Source organism: Equus caballus, chromosome 3 (assembly GCF_041296265.1).
Source record: "Equus caballus isolate H_3958 breed thoroughbred chromosome 3, TB-T2T, whole genome shotgun sequence".
Lineage (NCBI taxonomy): Eukaryota > Metazoa > Chordata > Mammalia > Perissodactyla > Equidae > Equus > Equus caballus.
In genome coordinates, this window is record NC_091686.1 from 85,418,985 (window position 1) to 85,434,078 (window position 15,094).

Here is a 15,094-nt window from a genome sequence, read left to right on the forward strand (position 1 = left end):
GTGGGAATGGGGGAATCTGAAATTCCCAACCTTCTAAACATGGCTTGGGCTTTCCAGTGACCAGTCCCCATCCTGAAGCTACCTAGGGATGCCCAGCCTCCAGTCATCTCATTAGCATGTAAAAGACACTCTTAACACTCTGGAGATTCCAAGGGTTTTAGGAGCTACATGGCAGGAACTGGAGACAAAGACCAAATATATATTTCCCAATATACCACAATTGTTTTAAGCCAAACTAAACTCTGAGGTCAAATTTTACTTGGTAATTAAGAACTAATCCAGATGTTGGTACCTGGAAGAGGGGTGCTGCATAATAAAATCCTGAAAATATGGATGCGATTTTGAAATGGGGTAGTGGACAGAAGGACTTTGAGAACAGTGTTATTGAAGGCCTAAAGAATATTGGAAACACCTGAAGTCCAGCTCCACTGACATTTGGTTGTAACTTTATATATATATATATATATATATTTTTTTTTTTTTTTTTGCTGAGGAAAATTAGCCCCAAGCTAACATCCGTGCCAAGCTTTCTCCACTTTATATGTGAGCTGCTGCCACAGCATGCCTGAGAAGTGATGTAGGTCTGTGCCTGGGACTCAAACCCATGAACCTAGGCTGCTGAATTGGAGCATGCCAAACTTAACCACTAGGCCACAGAGCTGGCCCCGGTAACTTTACAGTTTAAGAGTAACTTTTCACTGAGCCCCAGATGGCTGCTCCTTTCTCAGTGACCCCTTGTTTGTATGGAAAAAGCATTCTTAGATAATTTCCAGAAACATTTCTAAAACGAATGACTCCTAAACACCAGGACACCTTCATCTTTCTCTTTTTTTATTCATGTATTTAACAAATAACTATTGAGCATCTGCCACATGCCAGGAACTATTTTAGGCAGTGGAGATACCGCTGTGAACAAGACAGATACAGGCCCTGCTCTCGTGGGGCATACATTCCTGTGCGGGGAGATGGAGAATCAATGAACAAAGTAATGGACACGATAATTTCAGGAGGTGGAGTAAGTGCTCTGAAGAAATTAAAGTCTACTATAAGAGTAACCCTGATAAGAGGCTGGACCCCTTTGATCTGTGATGACCCATTCATCTCACAGTGTTACAACTTCTAGATTCCAAGACTTCTGCCTATATCCCACTTTCATCCTACAAAGTCATAATTGCCAAAACTTGGAAATAACCAAGATGACCTTGGCCATAAGTGAGACTTTCGACACTGCAGTCTGGGAATGGGACTCTTGACTTACCTGATCCTTATAGAAGTGATACACACCCAAATGCAGATAGAAAAGTTTGGCCATAGGTCATGAGGTAGATAAATGGGTAGACACCAGGGACAAGTCACCTAAATGATTTTACAAGTAGCCTATTGCATCAAACCTCAAGGCTATTCCAAAGGCAACCTCATTTAAAAAATTAAAATGTATTGAATTTTTTGAAAGGACCTTATTTTTTTTACGGCAGCTTTAGGTTCACAGAAAAAGTGAATGGAAAGTACAGAGATTTCCCATATACCCTCCGCCCCCACACATGCATAGCCTCCCCCATTATCAACATCCCCCACCAGAGTGGTTCCTTTGTTATAATTGATGAACCTACATGGACACATCATAGTCACCCAAAGTTCATAGTTATAAATTCTGTAGCTTTGGACAAATTTATAATGACACATATTCACTATTATAGTATCCTACAGAGGAGTTTTACTGCCCTAAAAATCCTCTGTGTTCTGCCTATTCATCCTCCCACCCACCCCTCTCCCCACAACCCCCTGGCAACCACTGATCTTTCTATTGTCTCCAAAGTGTTGCCTTTTCCAGACTGTCATACAGGTGGAATCATACATTATGTAGCCTTTTTAGATCGGCTTCTTTCATTTAGTCATATGCATTTAAGTTTCCTCCATGTCTTTTCATGTCATGATAGCTCATTTCTTTTTAGTGATGAATAATATCCCATTGTCTGGAGGTACCACAGTTTGCTTATCCACTCACCTACTGAAGGACATCTAGCTTGCTTCCAAGTTTTAGCAATTATGAATAAAGCTGCTGTAAACATCCGTGTGCAGATTTTTGTGTGGACATAAGTTTTCAACTCCTTTGGGTAAACACTAAGGAGCATGATTACTGGATTATATTGTAAGAGTATGTTTAGTTTTCTAAGAAACTGCCAAGATCTCTCCCACAGTGCCTGTACCATTTGCATTCCTATCAGCAAATAATGAGAGTTCCCGTTGCTCCACATCCTCACCAGCATTTGGCCTTGTCAGTGTTCTGGATTTTGGCCATTCTAATATGCGTGTAGTAGTATCTCATTGTTGTTTAATCACATTCACTTTAAAGATTTTATTTTTTCCTTTTTCTCCCCAAAGCCCCCCGGTACATAGTTGTGTATTCTTCGTTGTGGGTTCTTCTAGTTGTGGCATGTGGGACGCTGCCTCAGCGTGGTCTGATGAGCAGTGCCATGTCCGCGCCCAGGATTCGAACCAACGAAACACTGGGCCGCCTGCAGCAGAGCGCGCGAACTTAACCACTCGGCCACCGGGCCAGCCCCTAATCACATTCACTTTAAAAAAAATTTATTTATTTTTTAGCACACCTTAACTTTTTGTTCACTCCTATATGTTTGAGTGCCTATAATGTGTAAGTCACTTGTGTTTAGCTTGATAGGAAGATAAAAACATTCCACAGGGTAAAACAGACATTTAAAAATTTTGGCTGAGTGGTTAAATTCACGTGCACTGTTTTGGCGGCCAGGGTTTTGCCAGTTCGGATCCTGGGCATGGACCTATGTACTGCTCATCAAGCCATGCTGTGGAGGCATCCCACTTAGAAGAACTAGAATGACCTACAACTAGGATATGCAACTATGTGCTGGGGCTTTGGGGAGGAAAAAAAAAGAGGAAGATTGGCAATAGGTATTAGTGCAGGGCCAATCTTCCTCACCACAAAAAAAGCATAAAAAAAATAAAAATTTAGGGGCTGGCCCTGTGGCGCAGTGGTTAAGTTCACATGGTCTGCTTCTCGGCAGCCCGGGGTTCGCCGGTTTGGATCCTGGGTGCAGATATGGCACTGCTTGGCAAAAAGCTGTGCTGTGGTAGGCGTCCCACATATAAGGTAGAGGAAGATGGGCATGGATGTTATCTCAGGGCTAATCTTCCTCAAAAAAAATATAATAAAATAAAATAAAAATTTAGCTGGATCTTGAATGTTGTGCACTAGGAAACAGTGGCTATTGTGTGGGTCATCTCACTTAAAAACAGAACACACAGAGGGCTCTGTCACATACCAGGCATGCCCTGCACAGCAGGTGTCCTTCATGCTGGGTGACGGCTGCTTGCTGGGATTAGTACGTGAAGGCATGGATGGACAGTTGCTTTCTCTGCTTGAAACTCTTCCAGTAAACAAGAGTCCTGTCTCCTGCCCCTGTAACTGTTGACAATCTCCAATGTATAAGTTTAAAAAAATACATGCGGAACAGTATGTATAGCAAGTTACCACCTGTATAAAATGGGAGAAAATATTTGTTCATTATTACTACTACAATGTAATAGGCATTTTGCTAGATGCTCAGGACACAGAAGTAAACAAAACAGATGAAATCGATACCCTCAGGAAGCTTTTACACTATTGCTGTAAATAACATTGATTTCTTTTAGGCACAGCTATTTGGAGTATGGTGCTTAGTTTGTAAGAACGAAATAAAGGAAACTTCTTTAAATTGGGCAAACAGGGGGAGATCTTTTAGAATCAATGAAATAAAAGGTAGTGATACTACTTGTATGAGTATACAGGGCTCAAACTAAGTGTATTGATTAAAAACCTTAAGCTCTCTTAATCAACAATAACAACAAGTAACAGGGTTGGAAGAAGGCAATTCAATCGATTTCTCTCAGATTCAAGGAGGAGTTGAATAGCCAGTCCTGAGGACCGAGTGGACTCCAGCTGTGACATTAATGAGACTCAGCTCTCGACTCCCAGTTTCTGTGTCTCTTCATTTACGTTTTTCAGAGAGAAAAATCATTACACTATGGCTCAAAGCAAGACTGGCCTGATGGCTCAGGAGCCGGGTTCCCCCTTTTCCTCATGAAAGAGTAAGGTGCGACCCCATTTCTTCCAGTCATGAAGAAGGCATAAGGTGGGATCTGTTGGACTCCTTCTTTTAACAGCCTGAATCCTTTCACTCCCCACCCTGCTCTTATTTTAACCAAAACAGCCCACAATGGCCCTTCTACCTGTCCATCCTCCTCCTGCTTCCATGCAGAGCCTGAGGCGGTTAAGGGCAGCGCTGGGCCAGGGGGCTCAAGCACTTGCAAACCTCTTTGGTCCTTTTGCCACTTCCTGATACTCACCTGGTTCGACTGGTATAAACTACCAGCACCTCTCTCTCCCAAGGCCTAATATGATATATAACCAACACCACCAAAACATTGTGCAGGGCTTGGACAGGGCAGAATGGCAAACTGGGCTTTCCTGAATTCTGGGAAGACTATTTTATTTTAGAGAAGTCATATAGCTTAGTGGTTAACAGCTCAGTGGTTAACAGCTCAGATACTGGAGCCAAATAGCAATGGGTTCGAATTCCAGCCCTGCCAATGACTAGCTGTGTAACCCTGGGTGGGTTTCGTGACCCCTGTGTACTTTTGCTTCCTCAGGCATAAGTCTGAGATGGTAATAACCATACGGGTCTCACTGGGTCGTATGGCTGACCTGCTCTTCAGATGCTGGAGCTGGACAGGTCTGGGGCGGCTCCAACACTTGCCAACCACGTGCCCTTGGCAAGTCATTTCCTCTCTCTGTGCTTCAGGTGCCCTCCTCTGCAAACTGGGGATCAGTTATCAAAGAACCTGTCTCAGAGGGTTTTGGGGAAGACTAAATGAGTTAATGTATATGTTATGAGTTGGATTATATACCCCGAATAAGATATGTTGAAGTCCTAACCCCCAGTACCTCAGAAGGTGACCTTATTGGAAACAGGGTCATTGCAGATGTAACTAGTTGAGAGGAAGTCATTAGGGTGGGCCCTAATCTAGTCTGACTGGTGTCCTTATAAAAGGGGGAGTTTGGACACAGACACACACAGTGAAAGGCCGTGTGAAGACGAAGGCAGAGATCGAGGTGATGCATCTACAAGCTACAGCAAGCCAAAGACCGCCAACAAACCGCCAGAAGCTGGGGGAGAGGCATGGAACCCATTGTCTCTCAAAACCCTCAGGAGGAGCCAACCCTGCCAACCCCTTGATCTTGGACTTCCATACTCCAGAACCGTGAGAAAATAAACTTCTGTTGTTTAATCCGCTCAGTCTGTGGTGCTTTGTCAAAGCAGCCCTAGCACACTCATACAGCAGGTGAAGCACTTAGAGCAGGGTTGGGATTACTATCATTAGAAAGCACAGCAGATGAGTTACTACAGGGAACCAGTGGGGAATACAGTAAGTGGTCAGTGAATGTCAATCATTATTATTAGCACGATAGCCTCAGAGGCTCAGAATGACAAAAACGCTCATCGTAGATTCTTCCACAGAAGGAGTCGTCCACCATAAAGGGAAGACTTGGCCTCCTTTTAGGGTGGTTGCTGACTTTATTAATGCAGTTAGGATGAAGCCAAGTCAAGGTCTGCTTGCAGCTCTGCTCACTGTTTAGTGAGAAACCCTCAACCTCAGAGGTCCCTGCAAAGCCTGTGGGGCTACAAGGAAGACAGAAGAGCAGCAGCCCCGGGCTTGAACGCTGGCCCCGTAACTACGTGCCAGGCAACAACAGAACAAATCTCAAAGGCTGCTGCGGAGAGCAGAGTGCAAAACACCCACTCCCTAAAATGGACACTGGCCCGCGCCTGCGTCTTTCCTGGGAAGGAGGGCTTGGGGGCGCTCTTCACCCCTCCTTGCTGCTGTCTAGGTTGCCCTTGACTGTCCTCCATTTTGGTGCTGAGTTTGAAACTGCTGTCTTTTCCTGAGTGCTTACAAGTGACTTGAAATCCCGGAAGCTGTTTCGCTTTTTTGGCTGTTGTCAAGAAGGAGCAATCTGCCCGGTGTGCTCCATGTGTCCTCAGTTAACCGCTGTGATGACAGCCTGCCTCTCCCACAGTGCCCTACAGAAAAGAAGGGCGGATACGTGAAAATTGTCTCTTGGTGTTTGCAGCACTGGGGAAAAAAATATCCGTTTGCTCTCAGCAGGCTTGCTGATATCTTATGAAACCCTCCTGGGTCCTGGCGTGCGAGGTCTCTCTGGGAGAGAGCTGGACAGCCTCTTCCATCACACTCCCTTTGGCATTGACCTGACCGCGCGTGCCCTTCCACTCATTGTGTAAGAAGAATAATGATGCGATTATCATGCTTCCTTCTGGAGTTTATCTGAGGAGGGGAGGTGGCATTAAAAGTAAGTTCTTTTGAAACAGGAAGCTCTTTTTGATCAAATTTTATCAGCCCATTATATTCTATTTGGATAAATCATTTCCCCAGAGGGCTCTAGGTGAGCACTGATGTCCGGGCAGCGGGTCCTGAAGATTTTGCAAGGTCTGGAATGAACCGGTTGTTCACTTCTGCACCTTCTGATACAGTAACCGCTAGCTGGGCGTGGCTACCGAGCGCTGGACGCGTGGCCAGTAGGAACTGGGATATGCTCTAAGCTAGAATACACCTCAGATTTCAAAGACTTCATACAGAAAAAGAATGAAAGATCTCATTCATAACTTTTTATTGATTACACCGTGAATTGACAATATCTTTGATAGAGGAGCTAAACATTAAAGCATTATTAAAATTAATTTCACCTGTTTCTTTCTACCTTTCAAAAATTTTCTAGTGCCCACTTTAAAATTACATCTATGACTTAACGCTTGTGGCTCACATTATATTTCTATTGCACAGTGCTTGTCCAAATCATTTGAACACGAGTTTCTTTTTAAAGATTACTTGGGTATTTTTTATAAATTGTTTTCCTATTAAAAGTTTCGTCTTGCCTTCCAGAAATTAATAACCAATACCTCATCCAGATATTTTCTCTCTCCTTGATTGCTTATTATGTATGGTTTAGATGATTTCGTCATTTGTTACCCAATATTGAAATATATATTTGAGTCTCTTTGCCTCTGTGGGTCTCTTTCTTCTACTGTAAAACACAGTGCTGGCTGTGGTGTAATCCCAAAGCCTCCTCTGGCTTTAGGATTTTATGATTCTGTTTTAAAATTTGAGGCCTTATAAGGCGGAGGGAAATCTAGGGTAATCCTAGAGATTCTTGACATGTGAGGCATGATAGAGTTTTCTGAAGATAAAATCTTTTTTCTGACTCTGTTCCTGCTGAGTCGGAAGCCTGGAATCGGAGTCTGTGGAGAGGCCTAGCGGGCAAGGGCGGCGATGCTGCCTCCTAGTGGGCAGAGGGGGGAGCGAGTCTACAGTGGGGTGGCCCTGTGCAGTGGCAGCTGCTGCGCTGGTCATAGGTGTGAGGGAGGCCAGTGGTTCAGGTGGCAGACCCAGGGGGTGTGGGGGGATCCCAACAACTCCTGTAGTGGGCCCGCCCGGTCTGCCCCGCTCCCTTGCCAAGGGTCTACCATTCGATGCAGACAGGAGCTGAGGGAACCCTTCTGGTCACAGCACTGGCTCTGAGGGTCTCTGTCGTCTGGATGAGCGAAGCTGCAAGGATGTGAATGCGGAAGCTGCTCCTTCAAGACTCCAACCGTAAAGAGTCAGCAGGCCTTCGAGAAGGGGCCTGAGAAGCCAGGAGAAGCAGACTTTAGAGGTTAGTCCAAATTGGCCTTCTGCCCCTGTCGACCAGGAGTCCTGACCAATACAGTCCATAAAGCATTTCTTGAGAAGAAGATGAGCCAACTTTCTGAGTAAATACATCAATGGATCAGCAATGTAAACAAAGGGGATACGTACCCTATTCCCTCTGTGTGTGGTATATTTAAGAGAAAGGGAATCAGAGAGACACAGGAAGCCACAGCCCTGGTGCCAGACAAAAGTGTGAGGAAGCCCAAGTGAGTTTGTCCATTTCTGTTTCTCCCGTGACAGGACTCTTCTACTCTGTCACCTCCCTGTCCTCCCAAACTCTCACTGCTGCACTGCCCTCTATATCTTTTGACTTCTCACCTCATCTTCCCAACACACAACACACTATACAAACACACACACACGCTCCATTCCTTGGTAGCAAAGAATACAGAGGAACACACTTACCTGTGTTACTTCAAGTAAGGTGGGTATGGCTAGTGTATACATGGAAACAAGGAAAACAGGAATCTCAAGCTTGCTGCCAGGCCTCTTCAGAATCGAGGGAAAGTCACACAACCTCCAGAGAAGAATAAGAACCGCAAGACAGCAGAGCATCCCAGAGTCCGGAATGAACTATGGCATGCAGAAGGTCAGTTAGTTTCCACGCTGCCCTGGAGACCAGTTATCTTGTTGCTTGCCCGTATCCTGTCTTCTCCAACTCCCAGAGGCTGGGTTGTGTTGATCTTCAAGTGGTCAACCATTATGGGGCACATCTCCTTTCTGTCTTTGTCTCTAACATACTCTAAACAACTACTTCATTCTCTACTAGGTATATATTTTGACTTCTGCCTCCTCTTGGCTCCTGCTTACTCCATTTTCATAATTTCTGCTGTATCTTGACCCTTCAATGTTTTTTCTAATCCTGCCTGTCTTTTCTCTGTGTTTTTTCTATCTTCCTCTCTTGCTCCCAAGGACTGACTCTCTCCCTATCTCCATTTCACGTTTTTGAGGAAGAGAATATGATGCCTTCATCATCATCATCTCTGTAGGGCAGAGATTTCTCACCAGGCTATCTCATAGGCTGCTGATCCACCCTAAATTGGCTGCCCTTAGGTTGGATATCCATCCCCAATTCAGTTGGCTGTGGCTCTGGGGGTGGGGTCACCTGGCACAGAACGTAGTCATTTATGCTCATGGACCAGAAGCTTACTGAAGTGGATAACCCTGAGTATGACCATTTATGAGGGGTTGATGGGAGTGGTGAGTTCCTCCTATCCCATACACGTCTGCATACTTCCTCCAACTCCCACCTCCAGCAACGTTTTCCTGCCTATTGTTCATCCTCTTGGCCCCAGATCACATTTGGTAGGTTACCACCTGCCCTACTTGGACAGAGGACCAGTCTTACTTTTCTTTTTAGTTGAGAGTTAAAGATGGGGTAGGGGAGAGCTGGTATAATTTTGCTTCTTTAATCACAAAAGACCTTGAGAAAGAAAGAAGTATGTCACGGCGATATATAACAACACACACATCTTGTGCACCATCAGTGGCAAATGCCGCGTGCTGGGCCTCTGCCCTTAAGAAGAACTTTTTCGGGAATGAGGAGAGGTGGGGTGGGGTGGGAGGCATTTGGAAAGTAACCTCAGGCAACTGTCCTTTTCCCATTACTGCTTCTGGTGCCCCAACTGTCTGCTGGGACAGTGCCAACTCTGGGGCCACACGACTCAGTCAGCCTTTTTATTTAGTCCTTTAGCACCAACCTAAGGCTTTGACCCCTACCTACGCAGTCTCAATGTTCATTCTCTTTAAATAGCTGTCGCTGATTGTGTAAAGCGGAATCTTCTCGGCGTGTCTAAGTGCCCCGGTATCTATTGCCTCTGAATGAAATAACTTCAGGTAATTCTGGATCTGGATGATCTGATTTGTGAAATCTGAGGAGAACTGGAATTGGGAAAAAATACCTTACATTTTCTTTCTCCTCGTAGTGTTCTCGTGTTTCAGAAATGTGACAACTACACCCCGCAGCAAGGTGCCAGAGTCTGTCTCCTGCATGTTAATCGTGACCCTTACTCTGCTGTTTAAATGCAAGGCTCTGTTTTCTGGTAAAATCCAGGGTTCTGAGGGCGTAAATTCCTGCTACTCACCAGGCCCTGCTATAGGAACCATAGGTTCATGATGATCAAGATGGACATATTTGTTAAGGCGATTGTAGAACATGTAACAAACAAACTCAAGACTGTGTAATGGTTCAAACATGAAAGAAGTTATTGCTCCCTCACATAAGGTTCACAGTGGGCATTCCTGGTGAGTGGATGTCTCATTCAAGCAGAAATTTGAGATTTTTCATCTTGTGGCTCTGACATCTTCAACATGCGGCTTTCAAGGTCTCCCTGGAGCCTGGAGGACAGAGCAACTATAATTGAGCAACTCATTCTATCTGGAGTGGTGATTTAACCTTGTTAAATAATAAAAAGCAGAACCATGTTAAATAATATTCTTAGGTATCTTTTTTGCATCTGGAATTTAATATTTATACCTCCAATGTTTTACTGTTAAATATTTGTTAAGATGTTCCCTTTCTCGCACATTCTGAGAGTGTCTTTGTAATCCCTGGTTCACTTTTGAGGAAGATAAATTGAATGGGGACTGGAGGATGACTGGATATGGGAGTCAGTGTGTGAGGGCAAACAGGCGTCGACTGGAAGGCTGTTTCCTTCATCTAGGTGCGGTAGGAGGACCAGAACCAACGTGGCAGAGGGCAGGGGCTGGGGCAGGGCTGGGGCTGGGAGACATTTTTGAATCCCAGAGCTTGGTGAGGGAGTAGGAGGGGGTGTGGATGTCTTCATGGCTTCTACCTTGGGAGATTGACCCCATTAAGCATGCTTGAGAAGACTGGAGGCGAAATGGATTAGAGGAGGGTGATGGCGGGTTCTGGTTGGAACATCTAAGGTGGCATGGTAAATAGTTGGAAATATAAATCAAGAAATTGGACAAGTGATCAGGGTTGGACAGAGAGCTCTGAGCAGCATCAACATCTGTGTCATGCAAGGTAGGTGGCAGTGAAAGTCATGGAACTGGGTGAGATTCTACAGAGAAGTGGGCAAAATGCGGGGAGAAAATGAACCCCAAAATTTAGGGTGCAGGCAGAGAAGGGGGAACCAAGCAATGAAACCTACAGGGTGGTTGCAGAGTCTGATAAAACTGAGAGGAGTGTAAGAATACTTAACATTTTACTGAATGCTTGCCATATGTCTGATACTATGCTAAATAATTTCTATGCGTTATATGATTTGATTTTCATAACAACAAAACTGTTACGAAATTGATATTATGCACATTTTACACATGTGGAAATAGAGGCTTAGATAGAGTCAGGAACTTGCCAAAAGTCATACTGTTAGCCTGAGGCAGACCTAGGATTTGGACCGAGATTTCTCTTTCTTCAGAACCTGTGTTCTCACCCAACTCTAGCTTGCTGTGCTGGCATCTTGGAAACCAAGTGAAGACAGAGTTTAAGGAATAGGGGGATGTGTGTTAAGGGCTCTGGAGAGGGAACAGATCTGCTTGTCCAATTCTGTCTTATCAACAATATCAACAAGCCTATGCAAGCCCCTGGCTCAGGCCAGTTAGGTAAAAGGATAAAGACCCCAGTGTGAGAAGATCCTATGAGACTCCTCAGTTTGGGAGGGAACATGAGAGTAGTTCAATCCCTGAAAATTCAGGTGCAAAAGAGACTGGAGGCGGGTGGAAGTCGAGTTAAACTAGAGCCTCTGACAGGTGAAAACTCGAGACCTCGTGGTTTCCAGATCCTACTCCTTGAATGTGTCATAACCGCAGCCAAGTCTTCCAATGACTGCGGATCCAGATTTCTCTGTGCACTAATTTCATAATTCAGAAAGACCATAGAACATCTCCCACTCTCAGCACAAAAGTCCTCAAAGGTGTAAAACATCTACTCTGTTAATGCCCTGAAAGTTGAGTTTTCTGATTTTTCATCTCTAGGCCGGTAATAATTGTTGTTAGCTATTGAGGCTTTGCTTTGTAACAGAAACTAGTTCAAGTGCTGTATATGTACTACCATTAAGAAATAACAATCCTAAACGATGTGTGATTTTTAGGCCCATTTTACAAGCGAGGCCAGTCTCTAGAGCCTGCACGCTTAACGCTGCCTACCCAGGACGGAGGCTATTTGCAGCTGGTGTTCTGTAAGGCCCAGGAACCCGCTCCTGTTTCCCACTTCATGCGCTAATGTTGATCTGGGCATACCTAGGGGAGAATTTGCCGTAACAGTTGTAATCTAAATACATCAGAACATTGAGTTTTGTTCTTAGTTCTTTCATGAACTGTGGACTTGAGCTAATTCACAGACTTCTTTGAATATTAAAGTTCTTAAGATTTAATTTTTAAAGTTATTGTGGAACATACTGTATATGCAAGAGTGCATAAAACATATCTGTACAATGTTAAGGATAACACAACACAAGGATATCCACCCCAGGCCGGGAAATAGTTCATTCCCAAAGCCCAGAGCTTCCTGAGTGGTCCTCCCGATTGCATCCCCTCCATTCCCCCTGAGGTGACCACTCTCCTGAATTCTGTGTTAATTAAGCCTTTGCTTTTCTTTATAGCCTTATCACCTACGATTTTATCCCTAAATAGTGGATATTTTAGTTTTCCATGTTTTTAGACTTAGGTTCCATGTTTTTAAACTTAGGTCTATTCTCACTTGCTTTTCTCACCATTGTGTTCTTGAGATTTATTCACGTCTTTTCGTGTACTGTGGCTCCTTCCCTTTCGCTACCGTATAATGCCACTGTTGGGCAAGACCATTGTTTCTCTATCCATTCCACTATCAGTGGACATCTGGGCTGCTTCCAGGTCTTGCTCTCACTCACAATGGTACTTTCAACCTTCTGGTACCTAGCTCCTGGTGCACAGGTGCATGAGTTTCTCTAAGGATGAAATAGCTGGGTGCAACTCTGCTTTTCAGTCTGTAATCTTTGTGGTTTTCTTTCTTCAGGGATGTTAGGAAAACTGATAGACTGAGGCAGTCCAATGGAGTGGTTTAAGCATGTCTGCTCCGGCATCAGATTGCCTGGGTTTAATTCCTAATGCTACCACTCATTGGCTGTGTGATCTTGGGCAAGTTACTTAACCTCTCTGAGCTACAGTTTCGACATTCATAAAATGTGGCTTACTTCACAAGGTTACTTTAGGGATTATATGAGCTAATGCTTGCTGAAGAAATGGTTAGCGCAGGTTCCAAGCTGAGAAAGGTTGGGGGAACCTGTATTCTCCACTCTTTGTGTTTCCAGGTGGAGGGACTTTATTTAGGGCAACACTTCTCTCCCCAGTTCTCACTCCCTCCTCCCCAGGAGGAGAAGTGAGTTCTTTGAGGTGGAATCTGGGAGAAGAAAGGAGCTCAACACCTCAGTGACTCTCATTTGAAACAAGCCAGGCCACAGAGGGATGTGTTCTGGTCTGTCTCTGCATGTGCTAAGCTAAGGGGGACAAGCTCTGGGCTCAGGGTCTGTGGTTGGGGAGCACTGCCAGTAATTGGTGACCCAGCCCAACTCAGGGATCAGACGTGACACACTCACTTGTCCACAGTCTAAAGCCTCGTTCTCCAGGCACTTCGTCAGTGCTGGGGCTGCGTTCTGGTCTCCAGCTCTCGTCTCATGTCCTACAGCTCCAAACTCCGGAGCAGGAGGGAAGAGGGTATGACCCCCAAGACGCCAGCGTAAGTGCTCCATACGTAATTAGGAGAATGCACATTTCTCTGGGGGCCTCCAAGTTTAAGGCAAAAAGCAAGCTCCCTTGTCTGGCGGGAGTGCAGCTGATCTGTCCAGGCAGGTTCTGAGACCATCTGGAAATAATCACAAATATCCAAATAATCTTCATAGTTCATTTCATGATATGAATAAAATGGTGTTGCCCACAGACAGGCAGCTGACATAAGGATTGAAGCTTCGCCAGCTATCAGTACATCCCCTTTCAGAAGGCTGATGCCTTCCTGACCTGGCAGACAGCTGCAGAGCTCCAGTCCCAAAGGCACAGAGGCGATGTGGCCCTGAGCATCACAGAGGGGTCAAGGTGATATACGTGTGCGTATATGTGTGTGTATTGTATGGATGAATGGAAACAGAAATTAAAGATGGATGCTGGACATTTTGAATGTCTGTTCCTATTGAAAAAGCATTATCGTTCTGAATATTTTACAAATAGCAGGGCTCTCTAGATTTGCATGACTCAAAGCAAGTATGAGAGAGAGAGAATGAGTGAGAAGCAGAAAGAGAAAGACAGGCAGATAGAGACACAGAGAGACATACAGACAGAGAGACAGACTGACAGAGATGGTTAACCAGTAAGACGGACAGACAGACAAAGACGGTGAAAGAAACAATGAGACAGCAACAGAGAGCAGGGGGAAGGACACACACAGACACAGACACACAGACACACACACAGATGCAGAGAGAGAGCACAGAGCAAGAAGAAAGACAGAAATGGCGAGAGCAGGGTGGTGAGTCTTCAAGCTGCTGGATACCTCTAGTCCTGCGTTTATCTCACATTAAATACAATTTCCCCGATGACATTTATCAGACTAATGAATTATTTTCAAAGAGTCCAAAAACTGTTTTTTGGGGGAAACACAGGTGGGGATCTGAGTTCTTAAATGCTGCATAGGCTAAAAGCACTCCTGCTCCCACAGCATTCCCTGGACACTCTCTCCAGCATGTCGTCTCCAGGGTCTGAAGGCAGAAGGATCGTCTCCATTCTAGCCAGGAAGTGCAGCTGCAGACAGATAGCTGCAGACAGACAGATAGCCAGCGCGTGGGCAGATGCTGTCCGTGCTGGTTCTTCGTCCTTGTTTCTGGGCCAGGGACCATGGATCTCTTGCTTGTGGTTCTTGATCACTGTTGTTTCTAAGAGCAATCAGGCATCCTAGACGAGCAGGACCGCACCGTGTGAGAAGCTGTGGGTTTCAGATCTGCTACCAACTGGTTGGTGATGCTGAAGTTCTTTCAGTGATTGTGGCCTCTCTGGCTCCCCTGTCTCCTATTCTGGCCCCACTAAATTGTCTCTTGCCATTTCCTCCTCTCAGACACTGGAGTCTGACTCTGGACCCATGGCTGGGCTATAATTTGCTGCCAGGCCTGGGTGTGCTGCCAGTTTGAGTGTCAGTGTGCTGGACACCCTATCTGCCTTGTCCCTATAGCCCACCTGCTGGGCCTGCATCTCTGGGAGAGACTGAGGACAAAACCTCAGGAGGAGTGTGGCCAGGCTGCATCAGCAGCAGGTTGCATAAGTGAGGCTGTCAAAGATGCTAAAACATTGAAATATTTCCATAGTCACTACCCCGGCCCCCTCAGTG